General features: G+C 39.7%; 1 protein-coding gene across 1 annotated transcript in view; it reads left to right on the forward strand.

Moving 5' to 3' along the window:
• LOC147004979 (protein DBF4 homolog A-like) overlaps positions 1-23,183 on the forward strand; it is a 153,300-nt gene that overhangs the window by 86,456 nt on the left and 43,661 nt on the right. The window lies entirely within an intron of this gene.

The raw sequence follows: 23,183 nt of genomic DNA on the forward strand, positions 1-23,183 counted from the left end.
GAAATGTAATTGAGGAAAATATGTAATAAAAATATTAAAAATTAAAAAAAAAAAGAATCACATGCTCAGCTGAAGAATGGAATTGTCATTTAAAAAGAAGAACACGGATCTGGAAATCACCTCGTAGTGTTTAACAAGCCAGTCCAGAGATACTGGCTCTCAAGTGCTGAAGCATAGGTAGGGGAAGGGGCCTGTAGTAAAAGGCATTCATTAGGAAAGTAAAGAAGAAAGAAGGGACTGGGGTACAGGTTCTTAGATTAGGTGAATATTCTTAAAGTACATTATGTGCATATTCAGAAATGTTTTAGGGAACTGTCCTACTTTATGCTTAATGTTTATTAACAAAAACTTTAAAAAGTAAATAAATGGCAATGAAAATGAGTAGGTAGAAAAAGACAAACTGAAGATAATTAACGATGATAATTTAAACTATGTAAAAAAGAAAATCTAAAATCAAAGACAAACTAAAAAAAAGAAAAAAGAAAAAAAGGAAAACTAAAACCATTACCTGCAAACCTCAAGCAGTAAAGTGAGAAAAGGGCTCACCTTGTCAAAGTCCAAGCAAGTTCACCAAAATCCGAGTCCAAAAACGTAACCAGTGTCCAAATAAAACAAAAAACCTTCGCCAAAATCCGAGTCCAAAAACGTAACCAATGTCCAAGTCAGAAAAAAAACCTTCGCCAAAATCCGAGTCCAAAAAACGTAACCAATGTCCAGTTCAGAAACCTTCGCCAAAATCCGAGTCCAAAAAACGTAACCAATGTCCAGTTCAGAAACCTTCGCCAAAATCCGAGTCCAAAAACGTAACCAAAGTCCAATCCAAATTTTCCCCAGAATCCAAGTTCAAAATTATCACCACAGTCCACGTCTCCCAAAACACCACCAAACCACTCTCCGCACCAAAAGGACAAAAACCAGCCCTGGGCAGTACATTTTATGGGCAGGTGTCTGTCATTTATCACAGTGGTTCTTTGTGAGGTCAGAGCAAAACATGGACCAATGAGGGATGGCCACACTCCTGTCCCAGAAGACTGTATTAGCTACTCTGCAGTCACTGCTACCAAGTGCCCAACCAGAAGCAACAGAATGGTTTATTTTGGCTCACACTTTGAGGGAACAGGGAAAGCATGATGTAGAGTGATAGCATGTGGCTGTTCACACAGTACTGCTGGTCACCCCATATCCAATGCCAGGTCAGGAAATTCCTTCCTAGAGCTAGGAGCCTACCTTTTAAAGCTAGATTCCAGCTTCCCTTCGCAGTATTACCAGCTAGAGACCATGAGTTCTGACACAAGTGTCTATAGGGGATTTTTTTTTTTAATTCAAACCACAATAAGAACTGTCTCCACTCTAAAGGTAATAGAAACAGTAGTAGGAATAATGATAATATAGGCCCCCAAACCTTTATGCTTTAATGGGTATAGACTCTGGTTGCAGGAAACATTTTAAAAAGAACCAACAAGTTCCCGCACAACTGCCAGGCACCTACAACTCTCTGCCCCGTGGTACCTGGCTGGCCAGTCACTGGCAAGCAGTGGCCAACCTGTTTCTATCCCATGGAGACTCTCTGACCCAGAGCTCTTGAAATGTCTCCACCCAGCTTGCTATGTTCCCACAGACAGGATCTGCCATTGAAATGGGGAGACTAGTCATTATTACATCTTGTCCTCATGCTAAAACCTTCCAAAAAGCCTAATTCTCTCCTGCTTCCTCTCTTTCTCTGTCCAACTGGGAAGTCCCTCTTACTCGCTCAGTTATTGGCTCCTTCATTTATTAAAGGATTGGTTCACAAGAAGTCACCTGGGTATGTGACTCTTCCTTGTCCACAGCCCCTCCCAGGAGAGCAGAATTACCATCAAAATACAAAACAACACCAGGCCCATCCACAATAGACTGATATTTACCAGTAAAAAAGTGAACAACCCAGAGGATGCTCCTATGTCCTTTGGGAGTAGGACCCAAAATCTGTGCTAACAACTGTCTCTTACAGACCTCAACATATCTATGTTCAAAGTAGTCATTTCTCTCTATATACTTGCTGTCCAAACTATGCCCCTCAATGTTGTTGTCCTGTCACAAAATATTCTTTTTCAAACACCCTAGAGCAAGTACTAAAGTATGTGGGACTTAGAGGAAGGGAGTTTGGTCATAGCTTCCCCAAAAGACTCTTATTAGATTTCTCATCAGAGACCTAGAAGCCCAGGAGACAGAAGGCAGACATCTTCGTGATGATCCAAAAAGAAGAACATCAGCCTAGAATCATACAGACAGCAAAAGCTGTAGGCATGGGAGATAGAGAATCTTCAAATATCAAAATCTCATCCTGTTCTACAACAAAGTGCCTTATACTGAGAAACATATAAAGAACAGAAATCCATTTCTTGTACGTTTGGAGATTGGTAAGTTAAAGAACAGGATATTCAGGATGTTTGATGTGTATTGAGTGCCAGGATGCTAAGGGTATACAAGGCCTTTTATTTTGCTCTAACATGGTATTTTGTTGTATATTCTCACATGGTCCTGGGAAATGAAACTCTCTTTCATTTCTTTTTCTTTTCATATAGACAAGGTTACAATCCCCTTTCAGCTCCTTCAATCCTTCCCCTAACTCTTCCATAGAGGTCCTCTAGCTCAGTCCAATGTTTGCCTCCTCTAAGTATCTCCATCTATGCCAGTCAGATGATGGTTGAGCCCCATAGAGGATAGCCATGTAAGACCTATGTCTGCAAGCACAACACAGCATCAGCAATAGTGTTGGGATTTGGTGTCAGGCCCTATTCTATAGGGGACACATTCTTTCATGATTGTGAACACCTGGGTTGCTACCACAAAGGTCTCAAATCGGGCTGAAGATTCAACATAGATTTTTGTGAGCCACATGTTCCAACATCAGGCCCCAAAACTAGAGCTGGTTACTGTCACAGTACCAATACCATGCAGGTTTTATCTCTATTGCTCTGTAGTACAGCTTGAGGTCAAGGATGGTGACTCCCCTAGAAATTCTTTTATTTTTGGGAATAGTTTTCCCTATCCTGGTTTGATTTTTGTTTGTTTGTTTTTTTTAAATCCAGATGAATTTTAAAATTGCTCCTTCTATCTCTATATCTATATATTGCTTTTGGAAAGATGGTCATTTTTACTATGTTAATTTTACTGATCCTTCCGCGGGATCTCTGCAGAGGGCCCTAAGGTCCCCAGAGGACTCTCCATGCTGCAGGCACCCTAGGACACCCGGGACCCTGGGATCATCACTGGTGAGTGGAACGCAACATCAGTTCCAAAAAACCCAGAGGGTCTTGTGCTAGCATCAACAGGGTTAAAGCACAAAGGCAGGCCCTAGCACTCCCAGAATCTTGGGATCACTGAGACCAGTCCATGCAGGAGAGCACGTGGGCAGCAGAAGCAACAGAGGTTCTTGGACAGGGTCCCTTTGGGCCTCCATCCTTAGCCAGGAGACAGAGCTGAGACCCAGACCCCTGGACACCTTCCTTGCCAGAGGAGAGTTGGCCTCCAGGGAGGGCTCTGACCCCAGGAACCCGGAGATGGGTCTGAGCTCAAGAGTTCTGTGCATCTTCCCTGCAAGAGGAGAGCCTGCCTGCAGAGAGTGCTCTGATCACTTGGACACTGGAAAGAGTTGGTCTTCCAGGATGCTGCCAGAGCCTAAAGAATCACAGGAGGAACAAGCTCCAGTCAGAGACAGCTAGAACATCTGACACCAGAGCTTACCAGATGGCAAAAGGCAAACAAAAGAATCTTACTACAGGAACCAGGACCACTGGGCATCATCAGAACCTAGTATGCCCACCACAGCGAATCCTGGATACCCCAACACACCTGAAAAGCAAGATTCTGATCTAAAATCACATCTCACGATACTGGTGGAGGATTTTAAGAAGGGCATTAATAACTCACTTAAAGAAATGCAAGAGAACACTGCTAAACAGGTAGAAGCCCTTAAAGGGGATGCACAAAAATCCCTCAAGGAATTATAGGAAAACACTGCTAAACAGGTAGTAGACCTTAAAGAGGAAACACAAAAATCCCTTAAAGAATTACAGGAAAACACAACCAAACAGGTGATGGAATTGAACAAAACCATCCAAGGTCTAAAAATGGAACTAGAAACATTGAAGAAAACTCAAACAGAGACAACTCTGGAGATAGAAACCCTAGGAAAGAAATCAGGAACCATAGATGCGAGCATCAGCAACAGAACACAAGAGATGGAAGAGAGAATCTCAGGTTCAGAAGATTCCATAGAGAACATCGGCACAACCATCAAAGAAAATGCAAAATGCAAAAAGATCCTAACTCAAAACATCCAGGAAATCCAGGACACAATGAGAAGACCAAACCTACGGATAATAGGAGTAGATGAGAATGAAGATTTTCAACTTAAAGGGCCCCAAATATCTTCAACAAAATAATAGAAGAAAACTTCCCAAACCTAAAGAAAGAGATGCCCATGAACATACAAGAAGCCTACAGAACTCCAAATAGACTGGACCAGAAAAGAAATTCCTCCCGACACATAGTAATCAGAACAACAAATGCACTAAATAAAGATAGAATATTGAAAGCAGTAAGAGAAAAGGGTCAAGTAACATATAAAGGCAGGCCTATCAGAGTTACACCAGACTTTTCACCAGAGACTGTGAAAGCCAGAAGATCCTGGACAGATGTTGTGAATTAACTCTTGATTTACATTCCTGAGATGAATTTAAGCTCTGAGAAGCCCTGTGAGCAGCAAAAGGCTGGGTTTTCTTTCTCAGTGTTCCTATCACAATTCAGCAGCACTGGGCTTTCACTGAAGAAATGCCAGTCATTCCTCCTGGTGTGGTTTTCTGATTAGCTCTTCCTTCTATGGCATTGGTCCTCTTTTCAAGCCCAACACTTTCAGCACTCTCTTTGTGCTATTTCTGCATGCAATAAACAATTTGGATATCTGCTGGTTTTTCTGAAGACATAACTTAGATCTGACACTAAGCCCACAAGCACTACAGATTAAAAGCTGAGTGTCACATGACTGCTCACCCTTCAAATGCCAATCACAATCCCCTAAGGTCTAACCAGATATCCATTAATAATGGTTCCCACAACTTCCTCTTTTGGTTAAATACTTCACTAAAACAAGGTACACACAGAACTAAACACACTTGGATTCACTAGTTCACTGTAAAAGGTGCAGTCTGGAAACAGCCAGGTGAAATGATTGCAAAGGAACAGGGAGCACACAAATGTTTGGAGGAAGGAAGGATAGAGGTCCCAAACATTGCCATGTGCTCTGGCATGTTATCCACAGCACATTGACATTTTAACAACATCGAAGCTCTCTGCAGCCCATGAGTTAGCCAGGGGTCCATCATCATTCATGGCCTCATATGCAAGAATGACAGTCACAGAACAGATTTTGGGGTTCTTATAAAGCCTTGTGCCAATAACTGGAGACTTAGGAAAAATATTATTATAACAATATTAACCATGGCATTATCTTCCCTCTCAGGAAATTTCCAGAGTACAGCAGGGACTTTCATAGGACCAAAGGTTTAAGATTCTTCATAGAACCATGCCTGACCTCAAGCTGTACTACAGAGCAATTGTGATAAAAAACTGCATGGTACTGGTATAGCCACAGACAGGTAGATCAATGGAATAGAATTGAAGATCCAGAAATGAACTCACACACCTATGGTCACTTGATCTTTGACAAGGGAGCTAAAACCATCCAGTGGAAAAAAGACAGCATTTTCAACAAATGATGCTGGCACAACTGGGGGTTATCATGTAAAAGAATGTGAATTGGTCCATTCTTATATCCTTGTACAAAGCTCAAGTCTAAGTGGATCAAAGACCTCCACATAAAACAAGAGACACTGAAATTTATAGATGAGTGAGTGGGGAAAAGCCTCAAAAATATGGGTACAGGGGGGAAATTCTTGAACAGCAATGGCTTGTACTGTGAGATCAAGAATCTACAAATGGGACCTCATAAAATTGCAAAACTTCTGTAAGGCAAAAGATACTGTCAATAAGTCAAAAAGCCACTAGCAGATTGGGAAAGGATTTTTACCAATCCTAAATCAGATAGGGGCCTAATATCCAATACAAAGAACTCAAGAAGCTGGACTCTAGAAATTCAAATAACCCCACTAAAAATGGGGTACAGAGCTAAACAAAGAATTCTCAACTGAGGAATACTGAATAGCTGAGAAACACTTGAAAGAATGTTCAACATCCTTAATCATCAGGGAAATGCAAATCAAAACAACCCTGAGATTCCTCCTCACACCAGTCAGAATGGCTAAGATCAAAAATTCAGGTGAGAGCAGATGCTGGCGAGGATGTGGAGAAAGAGGAACACTTTTCCATTGCTGTTGGGATTGCAAGCTTGTACAACCACTCTGGAAATCAGTCTGGCGGTTCCTCAGAAAATTGGACATAGTATTACAGGAAGATTCAGCAATACCTCTCATGGGCATATACCCAGAAGATGTTTCAACTGGTAATAAGGACACATGCTCCACTATGTTCATAGCAGCCTTGTATATTATAGCCAGAATCTGGAAAGAATCCAGATGTCCCTCAACAGAGGAATAGATACAAAAAAAAAAAATGTGGTACATTTACACAGTGGAGTATTACTCAGCTATTAAAAACAATGAATTTTTAAAATTCTTGGGCAAATGGATGTGTCTGGAGGATATCATCCTGAGTGAGGTAACCCAATCACAAAAGAAGCCACTTGGTATGCACTCACTGATAAGTGATTATTAGCCCAGAAACTTAGAATACCCAAGATACAATTTGCAAAACATATGAAACTCAAGAAGAAGGAAGTCCAACGTGTGGATACTTCATTCCTCTTTAGAATAGGGAACAAAATATCCATGGAAGGAGTTACAGAGACAAAGTCTGGAGCTAAGAGGAAAGGATGGACCATCCAGAGACTACCCCACCCGGGATCTATCCCATAATCAGCCACCAAATGCAGACACTATTGCACATGCCAGCAAGATTTTTCTGAAAGGACCCCGATATAGCTGTCTTGTGTGAGGCTATGCCAGTGCCTGGCAAATACAGAAGTGGATGCTCACAGTCATCTATTGGATGAAACACAGGGCCCCCAATGGAGGAGCTCAAGAAAATACCCAAGGAGCTGAAGGGGTCTGCAACCCTATAGGTGGAACAACAATATGAACTAAAATACCTCCCAGAGCTCATGTCTTTAGCTGCATATGTAACAGAAGATGGCCTAGTTGGCTCTCATTGGGGAGAGAGGCCCCTTGGTCTTGCTGTTACTTAGTTAGCCTATTATATAATTAAAATTTATATTTAGTTCAATTTAATTTTTTTCTGATCATTGTTTCCATGCATAACAATTTCTCACATTTTCTCCATTTCATTTACTATTTCTGCTGCATCTCTGTCTAGAGTGATATACTGTTCTTTGTTTTGTTTTATTTTTTTTTCTGCTCTGTGTGACATGATGTTATAAGTATATTTTGGTTTCCATCACTGATCTTTAATGACTTCTCAGACCTTGGTAATGCATAGAGTCATTGGTTAGTTCAGCAGGTTTACAGCTTGGACGAGACATGGCTACACAAAGCAGAGGTACCTTCTCTTGCTCTGGCTGGATGACCATTCTCCAGCCTTGGTATCACTCTGAATATCAGAGATGCCCCTGAGGGCTAATGAGCATTGCCCAAATGTTTGCATTTTATATTATTATCTTCCATATTATGGAGAGAAACAGAGAGACATAGACATAGACAGAATATAGAGACTATTTTTTAAATGTAATTACTTGGCAAGGAAATTTTTTTTAAAAAGCTTGCATGATAATTCTGTTTGTACTTCATATTTAGAAATGCCTTCTCACAATGTTTTTTCGGTCTGTCTTCTCTTAAACACAACATGCTAACAATAACAAAAGGTAGTAATTCTGTGGAGATATGTATATCTGTGTTGGCCTTTCAGAATAGAATTAGACCCCATGTTAATTCCTTTAAGAGACAGAACATCTTTGCTAAGCAAGGAGCTACTTGGCTATATTACATTTCCATCTCTCATAGACAATGTGCGATCCCATTGGATGTTTTCCTGAGGAGCAATTTATGAATCGAGGAATTTCTATAGGCTCTGAGAAATTTGTTCCAAGAAAACTACCATTATATAGTTAGATCTTCAAAATGTGTACAATTTTACCTTCCTATCTGCTGGTTTTACATCTGAGGATTCAAGGATCCATGGATAAAATATGTTAGAAACTTTTATAATAAATCTGAAAGAAATTTAATTTGAGGCAATCCTTTATGTATCAAGGAGGAAATTAAAATTTCATACCAATAAGATAAATGCAGTTTATTTTTAAATAAGGTATTGCATCTTAGCTGAATATTGGATATTGCAAGCTACAGAATATCCTCAGATTTTTTTTCAGAATTGATTCAGATTTGGTCTTTATAGTCACCAGTTCTGGGAACACAGTGTCACATACGTGTAGAGTCTGAAATGACAAAACTATGTGTATTGATATTTTATGAGCTGATGGAAATGTTGTGATAATCTGAAGCCAGAACTCATCAAGGTTTTTTTTTTTTAATGAAACTCAAGTCAAAATGCAAGTACCTACTTTTCCACTTAAGCATTTGAACACAATACAATCCAGAGAAATGTTTCTTTGATATTTATATTCTGAGCAATGATTGTAGGAGTATATTAAGACTTTGGCTTTTTGTAATTAAATCATTGTATTTTTATAAGAACAGAACCCCAGAATTATTTTTATTGAAAATAGATTTTCTTCATATAGTATATTCTCATTATAGTCCCCTCTCCATTCTCTCTACGATCTTCCCATTTTTCCTTTCACCCAAAGTGGCACACTCTATCTTGGTCTCTTTCCCATCCACCCCTCTGTCTCATAAACACACACATTAGAAAGCAGACTTGTAAAATAAAAATATAAAATAAAAACAAGCAAACCATAATGGGACAAAAAATGAGCAAAGAAAAAAATCACAAGAAATACATATTGATGCAGACACATATATTCACATACACAGAACTCTCATGAAAACACAAAACTTGAAACCATAAATATAGGCAAATTCCAAGACAATGCATTATGAAGCCCCCCCCCCAATCTCTCTAAAAATACCATTTAGTTTGTGTTGGCCATCTCCCATTGGCCATGGAGCCTGCCCTTAAGTGTGATTCGTATGCCTCATGCAACACCATTGGGAATAAAACTCACTTTTCCTTTATGAGAGACTATCAGTTGGAGATAAATCCCAGGTTAGGGATGATAACTTGTATCTACTTCCATCTTAACTAGGATTCCATTTGGCTTAGAGCCATGCAGGCCCTGTGTACACACACTGCCAGTCTCTGTGAGTTCAGATGTGCATCAGTCTTGATGTTTCTAGAAGACCCTGGTTTCCTTGTTGTCTTCCTTCCCACTGGCTCTTCTGCAATTCCCTGAACCCTGAGAGAAGCCATTTGGTGAAGACATCACTTTTAGGACTGGGTGTTCCAAGGTTTCTTAATCTGCACGTTGTTCTTGTGGTTCTCTGTGATTGTTCCCATTTCCTGCAGGAAGGAGCTTTTCTAGCAGCTGAGAAAGACACTATTCATGGGTATAGCAGAATGTCATTAGGATTCATCCTATTTCTATGTTCCTTTATCAGAACACTAGTAATTGTTTTTATCCTGGCCTATCTAGTTTGAGGGTCCTGGCCATCCAAGCAGTATTAGGAACAGATGCCATCTCATGGTGTGGGCCTTAAACTCAATCAGATATTGGTTGGTTAGTCCTACAAGCTTTATAACAGTATTGTACTGGAGTGTCTTGCATGCAGGTCACCATTGTAGATTGAATAGCTTATAGCTGGGTAAATGATTATCTTTCTCCTTCAGTGGTGTAGAGAGTACTTTCTCATACCGTGAATAGCACTAGTCAATAGATGTGAAGGCTTTAGGTAGGCATCAGTTTGACTTCTCCATCTTCAATGAGTTACACAGGTGTTGTCTTCTGCAGTAGGGCCTTGCCATCAATTTATGGAGAACAACCAATAGCATTGGCAATAAATAGCCTTGGTTGTTTGGAGGTTTCCATGGGGACACCCTAGTCAACAATTCAATTGCATGTAACCCATTTCTGATACTGGGGGTTTCACTTGCTGGTGACAGATATCTAGTTGTGGTACTATTTGGTAGTTTTGTTCAGAATTCTTTCATATGTGTTTATTTTTTAAAAGCTTCTATTGTATTAGGTTTCAAAACAAACTTAGGACAGACATGGATGCACACATAAGTGATCTCAGAACTTTGATGCCTGATGTTGGAGAATTACTAAGAATTCTAGACCAGGCTTGGTTACAAAGTGACACCCTGCCAGTCTCAATACAGAAGTGCGGGAAGACATAGGATTTAATATCTATAGTTTTCTTTTGTCACCATTCTGTAATAGAATGGCAATACTAGAAATGGGTGATGGTTTGTATATCCTTGGATCAGGGAGTGGCACCATCTGAAGGTGTGGCCTTGTTGGAATAGGTGTGACCTGGTTGGAATGGGTGTGTCACTGTGGGTGTGGGTATAAGATCCTCACCCTAGTTGCCTGGAAGTCAGTCTTCCACTAGCAGCCTTTGGATGAAGACATAGACTCTCAGCTCCTCCTGTGCCATGCCTGCCTGGATGCTGCCATGCTCCCACCTTGATGATAATGGACTGAACCTCTGAACCTGTAAGCCAGCCCCAATTAAATGTTGTTTTTTATAAGACTTGCCTTGGTCATGGTGTCTGTTCACAGCAGTAAAACCGTAACTAAGACAGAAGTTGGTACTGGGAGTGGGGTATTGCTGTGATAGGCCTGACCATGCTTTTATTTGAAAAAATGTGGATTTTGGGACTTTGGATTTGGAAAGCAGTGGAATGCTTTAAATGGGGCTTAATGGGTCATCCTAGTAGGAATATAGAAGACTTTGTTGCTGGGATTGATTTGAACTGTGTTGACCTGGCCCAAGAGATTTCAAAGGAGAAGAATTTCAGAATGTGGCATAAAGACTGGTTTTGTGGTATTTTGGTGAAGAATGTGGCTACTTTTTGCTCTTGTCTGAAAAGTTTGCCTAAGGTGTAGAGACTTGCACTAGTTCCATTGACAAAAGAAGTTTCAAAAAAGCCCAGCAGAGACTTTGTTCTCTGGTTAAGTCTTATGAAGAGAAGTATGAACAAGCATAGCAAGCTTAGAAAGGCAAAATATAAAATGTATGGTTTGAGTACTAAAGGCATACCAGGAAGTGAAATGGAGCAAAATCTTGTGTTCTAGGAGATAACAGATTAAGGGAGTGGGACCTTGGGGCAAGATTCTACCCATCTTAATTAGATCCAGGCATGGTGGTACACACCTTTAATCCCATGAGATAGGCATGCTGATCTCTACATTCAAGGTCAATCTACAGAGCAAGAACCAGGATAGCCAAGCTTAGGCAGTGAAAGATTTAGAAAACATAAAGCTAGTGATAATGTGATAGTACAAGGGAATCATGTTCTAGTTCCTGTAAGCAGCAGAACTCGGCAGCTTCAGCCATGTGGCTCTGGCTCTAGAGTTAAGAATGGGAGGAACCACTGGGAAAATTGTTGCTGGTTAGCTAAGGAATTAGCAGTGATTAAGAAGAGACCAGCATTACTGAGGTGAAATCTTCTGGAAATTATTTTCTGGGAGCACAAAGAAGCTGTGTTCCAGAGATACCCAAGGTTGTACTTCATGCTGCGGCTGGACTTGGTAATGTGTAAGAGTCACTCAGGTGGTACTGCTTGTGAAGGAATGAAGGGATCATGGAGAGAAGCTGAGGCTTAGCACTGTGAGAGGCCAGGGAAGGCCATTGGAGAAGGTGAAGCCTCAGCTGTAGTTGATGGTCCAGGACTGAAGGGGTCATGCAAAGAATTTGAGGCTTGGCACCCTGAAGAGAGCCTATGAGAGGCTAATGGTGAAGCCTAGTTGGAGTGGAACACCCCAGTGTATTGGAGATGTCAGTACCATGGGATGATCACCAAGAACAGCAGCCGTAGCAGAGTGGATCAACCTGAGCATAGAGTGCTACAGAGCACAGAGATGGAAAAGTGATGCCAGCCCTTAGGAGGAGTCCAAAAGATCAAGTGGAATCCCAGACACTGAAACAAGAAGCTGTAACATTGAAATTGCCTTGGAGACTCAAAGATGTTAAAGATGCCAGATCCATGGGATACATGCTGAGGAAAGCTGCTAACAGGGAGTGGAACCAGCCCAGGAGAAAGCAGTTTGTTGCAGTCAAAAAAAACATGAACAAGGAGTGGAGATCTGAAGACCGCTTTGACATCAGCCATGGAGATGCAGTTTGGAGTTTGCCCAGCTGGTTTCCTGCCTTGCTTTGGGGATTACAGTTAATTGAGTTGAATGAATCTCAGAAGAGACCTTGAACTTTGGACTTTAAACATTGTTGCGACCGCTATAGACTATGAGGACTTTGAAAGTTGGACTAAATGCATTTTGCATTATGCTATGTTTACGTATGGCCCCCATAGACTCATGTTTTTGAACAAGTCTATGGGGACCAGGGAGTGGAATGTGATGGTTTGTATATCCTTGGATCAGGGAGTGGCACTATCTGAAGGTGTGGCCTTGTTGGAATAGGTGTGACCTGGTTGGAATGGGTGTGTCACTGTGGGTGTGGGTATAAGATCCTCACCCTAGTTGCCTGGAAGTCAGTCTTCCACTAGCAGCCTTTGGATGAAGACGTAAAACTCTCAGCTCCTCCTGTGCCATGCCTGCCTGGATACTGCCATGCTCCCACCTTGATGATAATGGACTGAACCTCTGAACCTGTAAGCCAGCCCCAATTAAATGTTGTTTTTTATAAGACTTGCCTTGGTCATGGTGTCTGTTCACAGCAGTAAAACCCTAACTAAGACAAAATGTTTCCACAATATATATTGAATTAGGTGTTATAAATAATATAAAGCTTATTTCAGTTATGGAGAAGAATGTATGTAGATTATACACAAATAATTGAACTTTTTATGTGAGCAACAGAGCATGTTCAGATTTTGATCTGTGGGGATTCTAGAAAACTACTTTGAGGATATGAGATGCTACATATTTTTGGTTTGGTTCTTGTCTTTAAATGGGGAAGCCATTTAGAAGCACACTACTCATTTAATTCCTCAGACTCAATGTTTGTGGTGTGTTAGCATAAATCTTGCTGCAGCCCACAGCTAACATATAGTACACGTGTTTAATGGCATGTGGCTTTCTAATCATCTTTAGCAGTTTGCTGCTCAGTAAAACAGTGAAATAAGTTTACCCCAAAACAATGTAAAGATCATTCTAACTTGTTTTTTAGAATTTTTTAGGGAAGTTCTGTTTCTTAATTAAATCTAATTAACTTTGAAAGTTTACTGGATCAGTCTTTTTAAACCTCTAGAATAAAGATATGTAATTAGAAATATTCACAATTAATAAGGGCACGTGCCATCATTAAGAAAAAGTAGATGAAATGTGAAGGTTAATGATTTGAAATACTGGTTTATTATGGTCACTTTGAAAATGTATAAACCAAGTCATCTGTGTCCTGTGTACTTCACTGTTGTAAAAATATCAGTGTCCTGCAGATTTTCCTCCCTGTCTTACATAGCAAGCTATGTCACTTCAACTGTGTGCCTTGTTTATTTGACCTTCTTATGAATTGTATGCTTGTGGTCTCCATTGGCTTTGGACATCTGTGCCATGCAATTGGAAGAAAGAATGAGTGCTTTGCCTGGTATGTGATGAACAAATGGGGCTGGACTGGCAGTGTGGTTTCTTCTGAATATTGACTTCAGCATTGGAAGCATTGTCATTGTTAAATCATAAGGACACTTATGACACTGATTGGCTTTTAGCAGAGAACAGTGACGCTCAGTCAGTTCAGTTCTCTCTAAAAACAGTGATGGCACTAACTACATTTCATAAAGTGCTTCTGTAGCTCATTATTCTATTCTCTGTGAAGGAAACAGTACTATTCTAATTATTCTGTTTCTAATGTGACAACATTGATATATGCTTGCCAATGTTAACTCAATTGGGCATCAAAATGAACAATATTTTAAATGAGCATTTCTGCTGAGTCTGCAGGATAGAAGAAAATTCATCATGAAGTAATCTTCCTAGATCATTTTATTGCTTTTATATATTTCAAGTTACATGAGCAACTTTCAAATAGTGCCAAGGTGCCTTAAGATCAGTGTTCTTATGAATATAAAATTACAGCTAACTGAATTTTGTAGTCAACTCATCACTTAAGCTGGCAGATTTTGGTAGGAAAGCAGTTAATTACCGGTCTGTTTGCCACACTGTGAGAGTGCTGGGCAGGTGGTGGCACTGCCTTTGTTTAGGTGCAGTGCCTCTCCCACCACAGATCACAGGAAATTCTTTTCTTCCTGGAATGAAGAAATTACTTTTGTCTTTTGAAAAGTGATGGAGTAAAACATAGAGGTTGGTAGATTTTTATAATGTGTAGGCTGCTTATTAGTTTTCCTGACATGATAGCAAGACACTCACACATGACACCGAATAAGATGTCAGTACAATTTTGAACATAAAATGTACTAAAGAAGTCTTTTTTCTTATCTTAGTTTTTATTATGAAAAAGCAATCAAAAGCAAAATGAAAATATAGTAAGTATACCATACAACTTGAAGAATTCTAAACTTTTTATTGAACTTGGAAGAGCTGTGAAATGACATCTTAGTTCCACTTTGGGCATTCTGGGATGGACAGCGTTCAAAATTGTATGTTACCCTAAGGACTCTATTAATGTGGGAATCTAACAATAGTGTAAAATTACCAGAAGTGACTGTTATTTCAGATATTGCTTATATCAATGTAATTGAGAATGGTTATTTAAATTCTAGGTCCTAGACTAGAACTTTTGTAAGTTGTTCTTAGAAATTTGAGTAGAGTACCTTCTGTATCTATTTTGTGGAATAGTTTGAGCAGAATTGGAATTAGGTCTTCTTTGAAGGTCTGATGGAATTCTGCACTAAACTCATCTGTTCCTGGGCTTTTTTTTTTTTTTTTTTTTGGTTGGGAGACTATTGATGACTGCTTCTATTTCTTTAGGGGATGAGGGACTGTTTAGATCATTAATCTGATCCTGATTTAATTTTGGTACCTGGTATCTGTCTAGGAAGTTATCCATTTCATACATGATTTCCAGTTTTGTTGAGTATAGCCCTTTGTATATGCCCCAGTACAGGGGAACGCCAGGGCCAGGAAGTGGGAGTGGGTGGGTTGGGGAGCAGGGCGGTGGAAGGGTATAGGGGACTTTCGGGATAGCATTTGAAATGTAAGTGAAGAAAATATCTAATAAAAAGTGAAGAAAAAAAAAGAAATTTGATGGTTGGCCTTTGATAGCTCGGCTCATCCACAGGAAGTCACCACCTCTCCTGCCTGTCACTGGAGCTGTGGCTCCCTGGGTTCCCAGCCTCTCCTGCCTGTCACTAGAGCTGTGGCTCACTGGGTTCCCAGCTATTGGGGTGACACTTGATGGCACTGTGATGTGTTGACACTATTCTGTCTCAATTATTTTTTTTTAATTTTTAATATTTTTATTACATATTTTCCTCAATTACATTTCCAATGCTATCCCAAAAGTCCCCCATAGCGCCCCCCACTTCCCTACCCACCCATTCCCATTCTTTTGGCCCTGGCATTCCCCTATATTGGGGCATATAAAGTTTGCAAGTCCAATGGGCCTCTCTTTCCAGTGATGGCCGACTAGGCCATCTTTCGATACATATGCAGCTAGAGACAAGAGCTCCGGGGTTCTGATTAGTACATCATGTTGTTCCAACAATAGGGTTGCAGATCCCTTTAGCTCCTTGGGTACTTTCTCTAGCTTCTCCATTGGGAGCCCTGTGATACATCCAATAGCTGGCTGTGAACATCCACTCCTGTGTTTGCTAGGCCCCGGCATCGTCTCACAAGAGACAGCTATATTTGGGTCCTTTCAGCAAAATCTTGCTAGTGTATGCAATGGTGTCAGCGTTTAGAAGCTGCTTATGGGATGGATCCCTGGATACGGCAGTCTCTAAATGGTCCATCCTTTCATCACAGCTACGAACTTTGTCTCTGTAACTCCTTCCCTGGGTGTTTTGTTCCCAATTCTAAGAAGGGGCACAGTGTCCACACTTTGGTCTTCATTCTTCTTGAGTTTCATGCGTTTAGCAAATTGTATCTTATATCTTGGGTATCCTAAGTTTTGGGCTAATATCCACTTATCAGTGAATACATATTGTGTGAGTTCTTTTGTTATTGTGTTACTTCACTCAAGATGATGCCCTCCAGGTCCATCCATTTGGCTAGGAATTTCATAAATCATTCTTTTTAATAGCTGAGTAGTACTCCATTGTGAAAATGTACCATAATTTCTGTATCCATTCCTCTGTTGAGGGACATCTGGGTTCTTTCCAGCTTCTGGCTATTATAAATAGGGCTGCTATGAACATAGTGGAGCATGTGTCCTTTTTACCGGTTGGGACATCTTCTGGATATATGCCCAGGAGAGGTATTGCTGGATCCTCCAGTAGTACTATGTCCAATTTTCTGAGGAACCGCCAGACTGATTTCCAGAGTGGTTGTACAAGCTTGCAATCCCACCAACAATGAAGGAGTGTTCCTCTTTCTCCACATCCTCGCCAGCATCTACTGTCACCTGAATTTTTGATCTTAGCCATTCTGACTGGTGTGAGGTGGAATCTCAGGGTTGTTTTGATTTGCATTTCCCTGATGATTAAGGATGTTGAACATTTTTTCAGGTGCTTCTCTTCCATTCGGTATTCCTCAGGTGAGAATTCTTTGTTCAATTCTGAGCCCCATTTTTTAATGGGGTTATTTGACTTTCTGGAGTCCACCCTCTTGAGTTCTTTATATATATTGGATATTAGTCCCTTATCTGATTTAGGATAGGTGAAGATCCTTTCCCAATCTCTTGGTGTTTTTTTTTTGTTTTTGTTTTTGTTTTTTTTTTTTTTTTGTCTTATTGATGGTGTCTTTAGCCTTGCAGAAGCTTTGCAGTTTCATGAGGTCCCACTTGTCAATTCTCGATCTTACAGCACAAGCCATTACTGTTCTATTCAAGAATTTTTCCCCTGTGCCCATATCTTCAAGGCTTTTCCCCACTTTCTCCTCTATAAGTTTCAGTGTCTCTGGTTTTATGTGAAGTTCCTTGATCCACTTAGACTTGACCTTAGTACAAGGAGATAGGAATGGATCAATTCGCATTCTTCTACATGTTAACAACCAGTTGTGCCAGCACCATTTGTTGAATTTGTCTTTCTTCCACTGGATGTTTTTAGCTCCCTTGTCGAAGATCAAGTGACCGTAGGTGTGTGGGTTCATTTCTGGATCTTCAATTTTATTCCATTGGTCGGTTTGTCTGTCACTATACCAGTACCATGCAGTTTTTATCATAATTGCTCTGTAGTAAAGCTTTAGGTCCTGCATGGTGATTCCACCAGAGGTTCTTTTATCCTTGAGAAGAGTTTTTGCTATCCTAGGTTTTTTGTTATTCCAGATGAATTTGCAGATTGCACTTTCTAATTCGTTGAAGAATTGATTTGGAATTTTGATGGGGATTGCATTGAATCTGTAGATTGCTTTTGGCAAGATAGCCATTTTTACAATGTTGATCCTGCCAATCCATGAGCATGGGAGATCTTTCCATCTTCTGAGATCTTCTATAATTTCTTTCTTCAGAGACTTGAAGTTTTTATTATACAGATCTTTCACTTCCTTAGTTAGAGTCACACCAAGATATTTTATATTATTTGTGACTATTGAGAAGGGTGTTGTTTCCCTAATTTCTTTCTCAGCCTGTTTATTCTTTGTGTAGAGAAAGGCCATTGATTTGTTTGAGTTAATTTTATATCCAGCTACTTCACCGAAGCTGTTTATCAGGCTTAGGAGTTCTCTGGTGGAATTTTTAGGGTCAGTTATATATACTATCATATCAGCTGCAAAAAGTGATATTTTGACTTCATCTTTTCCCATTTGTATCCCTTTGATCTCCTTTTGTTGTCGAATTGCTCTGGCTAGGACTTCAAGTACAATGTTGAATAGGTATGGAGAAAGTAGACAGCCTTGTCTAGTCCCTGATTTTAGAGGGATTGCTTCAAGCTTCTCACCATTTACTTTGATGTTGGCTACTGGTTTGCTGTAGATTGCTTTTATCATGTTTAGGTATGGGCCTTGAATTCCTGATCTTTCCAAGACTTTTCTCATGAATGGGTGTTGGATCTTGTCAAATGCTTTTTCCGCATCTAACGAGATGACCATGTGGTTTTTGTCTTTGAGTTTGTTTATATACTGGATTACGTTGATGGATTTCCGTATATTGAACCATCCCTGCATCCCTGGGATGAAACCTACTTGGTCAGGATGGATGATTGTTTTGATGTGTTCTTGGATTCGGTTAGCAAGAACTTTATTGAGGATTTTTGCATCAATATTCATAAGGGATATTGGTCTGAAGTTTTCTGTCTTTGTTGGGTCTTTTGGTGGTTTAGGTATAAGAGTATTTGTGGCTTCATAGAATGAGTTGGGTAGAGTACCTTCTGTTTCTATTTTGTGGAATAGTTTGTGAAGAACTGGGATTAGATCTCCTTTGAAGATCTGATAGAACTCTGCACTAAACCCATCTGGTCTTGGGCTTTTTTTAGTTGGGAGACTATTAATGACTGCTTCTATTTCTTTGGGGGATATAGGGCTGTTTAGATCATTAACCTGATCTTGATTCAACTTTGGTACCTGGTATCTGTCTAGGAACTTCTCCATTTCATCCAGGTTCTCCAGTTTTGTTGAGTATTGCCTTTGGTAGAAGGATCTGGTGGTGTTTTGGATGTCTTCAGGATCTGTTGTTATGTCTCCTTTTTCATTTCTGATTTTGTTAATTAGGATGCTTTCCCTGTGCCCTCTAGTGAGTCTGGCTAAGGGTTTATCTATCTTGTTGATTTTCTCAATGAACCAGCTCCTTGATTGGTTGATTCTTTGAATAGTTCTTCTTGTTTGCACTTGGTTGATTTCACCCCTGAGTTTGATTATTTCCTGCCATCTACTCCTCTTGGGTGAATTTGCTTCCTTTTGTTCTAGTGCTTTTAGGTATGTTGTCAAGCTGCTAATGTGTGCTCTCTCTAGTTTCCTTTTGGAGGCACTCAGAGCTATGATTTTTCCTCTTAGAAATGCTTTCATTGAGTCCCATAAGTTTGGGTATGTTGTGGCTTCATTTTCATTGAACTCTAAAAAGTCCTTAATTTCTTTCTTTATTCCTTCCTTGACCAAGGTATCATTGAGAAGAGTGTTGTTCAGTTTCCACGTGAAGGTTGGCTTTCTGTTATTTATTTTGTTATTGAAGATCAGCCTTAGTCCATGGTGATCTGATAGGATGCATGGGACAATTTCAATATTTTTGTATCTGTTGAGGCCTGTTTTGTGACCAATTATGTGCTCAATTTTGGAGAAGGTACCATGAGGTGCTGAAAAGAAGGTATATCCTTTTGTTTTAGGATAGAATGTTCTGTAGATATCTGCCAGATCCATTTGATTCATAATTTCTGTTAGTTTCACTGTGTCCCTGTTTATTTTCTTTTTCCATGATCTGTCCATTGGTGAAAGTGGTGTGTTGAAGTCTCCCACTATTATTGTATGAGGTGCAATGTGTGCTTTGAGATTTACTAAAGTTTCTTTAATGAATGTGGCTGCCTTTGTATTTGGAGCATAGATATTCAGGATTGATAGTTCCTCTTGGAGGATTTTACATTTGATGAGTATGAAGTGTCCCTCCCCGTCTTTTTTAATGACTTTTGGTTGGAAGTCAACCTTATCAGATATTAGAATGGCTACCCCAGCTTGTTTCTTCAGACCATTTGCTTGGAAAATTGTTTTCCAGCCTTTCATTCTGAGGTAGTATCTATCTTTTTCTCTGAGATGAGTTTCCTGTAAGCAGCAAAATGTTGGGTCTTGTTTGTGTAGCCAGTTTGTTAGTCTATGTCTTTTTATCGGGGAGTTGAGTCCATTGATATTAAGAGATATTAAGGAAAAGTAATTGTTGTTTCCTGTTATTTTTGTTGTTAAAGTTGGCATTCTGTTCTCGTGGCTGTCTTCTTTTAGGTTTGTTGAGGGATTACCTTCTTGTTGTTTCTAGGGCGTGGTTTCTGTCCTTGTATTGGTTTTTTTCTGTTATTATCCTTTGAAGGGCTGGATTCGTGGAGAGATAATGTGTGAATTTGGTTTTGTCATGGAATACTTTGGTTTCTCCATCTATGTTAATTGAGAGTTTGGCTGGGTATAGTAGCCTGGGCTGGAGTTTGTGTTCTTTTAGTGTCTGTATAACATCCGTCCAGGATCTTCTGGCTTTCATAGTCTCTGGTGAGAAATCTGGTGTAATTCTGATAGGCTTGCCTTTATATGTTACTTGGCCTTTTTCTCTTACTGCTTTTAGTATTCTATCTTTATTTAGACCATTTGTTGTTCTGATTATTATGTGTCGGGAGGTATTTCTTTTCTGGTCCAGTCTATTTGGAGTTCTGTAGGCTTCTTGTATGTTCATGGGCATCTCTTTCTTTAGATTTGGGAAGTTTTCTTCTATAATTTTGTTGAAGATGTTTGCTGGTCCTTTGAGCTGAAAATCTTCATTCTCATCCACTCCTATTATCCGTAGGTTTGGTCTTCTCATTGTGTCCTATATTTCTTGGATGTTTTGAGTTAGGATCTTTTTGCGTTTTATATTTTCCTTGATTGTTGTGCCGATGTTCTCTATGGAATCTTCTGCACCTGAGATTCTCTCTTCCATCTCTTGTATTCTGTTGCTGATGCTCGTATCTATGGTTCCAGATTTCTTTCCTAGGGTTTCTATCTCCAGTGTTGCCTCATTTTGGGTTTTCTTTATTGTGTCTACTTCCCTTTTTAGGTCTAGTATGGTTTTGTTCATTTCCATCATCTGTTTGGATGTGTTTTCCTGTTTTTCATTAAGGACTTCTACCTGTTTGATTGTGTTATCCTGTTTTTCTTTAAGGATTTGTAACTCTTTAGCAGTGTTCTCCTGCAATTCTTTAAGGGATTTTTGTGCTTCCTCTTTACTGTCTTCTACCTGTTTACCAGTGTTCCTTTGTATTTCTTTAAGTGTGTTATTAAAGTCTTTCTTGAAGTCCTCTACCATCATCATGAGATATGCTTTTATATCCGTGTCTAGCCTTTCCGGTGTGTTGGGGTGCCCTGGACTGGGCGAAGTGGGAGTGCTTGGTTCTGATGATGGTGAGTGGTCTTGGTTTCTGTTAGTAAGATTATTACGTTTACCTTTCGCCATCTGGTAATCTCTGGGGTTAGTTGTTGTCGTTGTCACTGTTTAAAGATTGGAGCAGAAGCTGTGTTCCACTCACCAGCAGTCTCAAAATCATGTGGCGGGGGTCCTGGGTAGCTGGCGGGTGTCAGCTGACCCTGCGCTCTAGCTACCCAGGTGCTGGTCTGGCCGGAACAGGCCTGTGGCCCTACTCACGCCGGTTTTCTGCTTCCCTAACTAATGCAGTCTCAGGTCCCTCGCGCAATTGTTTTGGAGCAGAAGCTGTGTTCCACTCACCAGAAGTCTTAAGATCCTGTGGCGGGTGTTGTGGGTAGCTGGCGAGTGTCAGCCGACCCTGCAGCCTAGCTACCCCGGCGCTTTTCTGACCGGAGAGGCTTGTGGCCCTACTCAGTCTGGAATTCTGCCTCCCCAACCAAAGCAGTCTCTATTTTTGAATAAATATTCAGATTAGAATTTGTTCGATCAAGAAGAGAATGAAAATATTACCCTTGGAATGTAAAGATGCCTGAGGTTGAGACAACCTTTTGAGGAAAATAATTATTTTTCCCATTCCTGAATTACAATGAATAAAAGAAGGAAGGAAGTAGCTGTTTATTTTGAGATCAGGCAGTTGAATACCACTGGACACATTTACTCTGCTGGGTTTTGGGTGTTCCTTTCTTCCAAAAAGAAAATGAAAAAAATGTAGCTAGTGTAGGATATTTCTTGAAATATACTATTCTGTTGAACATTTAACAGAAATTGAGCCTGTTTCTTAAATTTTGTATTGGGTATGTCAATAAGTATATTATAAGAATTATTTGTCTGCATAGCTAAAGATATGGTGGAAGTGTATGAATATGATTTATACTTGGTTTTATGTATTAAAATATTATTTTTATTATTAGAGTAAGGTAAGTTCATCTTAAAAGACTCTCTTAAGTCTGTTGGTTACCCAGTGCCACACAGTCCTGAAGATATACATGAAACTCACATCAAATGGACTCAACAGGTTATATTTACGAATATATATTATATTACATATATATATTTACACACACATATATACACAAACTAAACACTAGCATCCATTAATTTTTTGTTAGATAAGGAAGAAAGTGAGATGGAAGTCTTCAAACCCAATATCGTGGTGGTTTTCTTAATGTAGGTAATTTAAAATATGAATAACTTAGAAATGGTATGTTAACAATTTTTGTGCATTTTCTGTGTCTTTTTTGTATGTCTTATTTCCCTTACCTATTACAAATGCCCCAAAAGATGCATACTATTTTGTATTTGTCTAATAAATATATGTCCTTAATGTTTATCATGTTAAGAAGCATGACAAAATCATGTGCATCATCTGGTATTTTTCCATTATTGACTGACATATCATTTCTGTTCAAGCCTTTCTTAAGGATATTTTAATTTTTCTAATTACCCGCAATTATGCACATTTCTGCATGTCACTCTTGGTTGTGAAAGCATGATTTGCTAGTCATATAGAGTTGTTTTAAAAGCCACTGATTCTTCACTCCAAACTGGTGTGCCAAGGATGGCCCTGTACCTCCAGTGTCACAGCCTGTTGTCTAGCTAAGAATGTGCCGTGGGTATCCATCCCATGCATAGGGTGTAATGAGCAAGACTCATTCACCAATTGATGATTTCCCCCAACTAATTGTGCATTATTTTATCTTTTAATTTAAGACATGCAATTAACTGTGGTTTATTGTGTTTGGACACAAGTGTGTGTGAGATGACAGAATTGCATAGAAAAATGCAATGGAGGCAAACTGTCAAAGGGGGACAGCTCCAGGCAGCAGAGCA

This window comes from Mus caroli, unplaced genomic scaffold (assembly GCF_978045245.1).
Source record: "Mus caroli unplaced genomic scaffold, Mus_caroli_1 scaffold_4, whole genome shotgun sequence".
In the NCBI taxonomy this organism is placed as follows: Eukaryota; Metazoa; Chordata; class Mammalia; order Rodentia; family Muridae; genus Mus; species Mus caroli.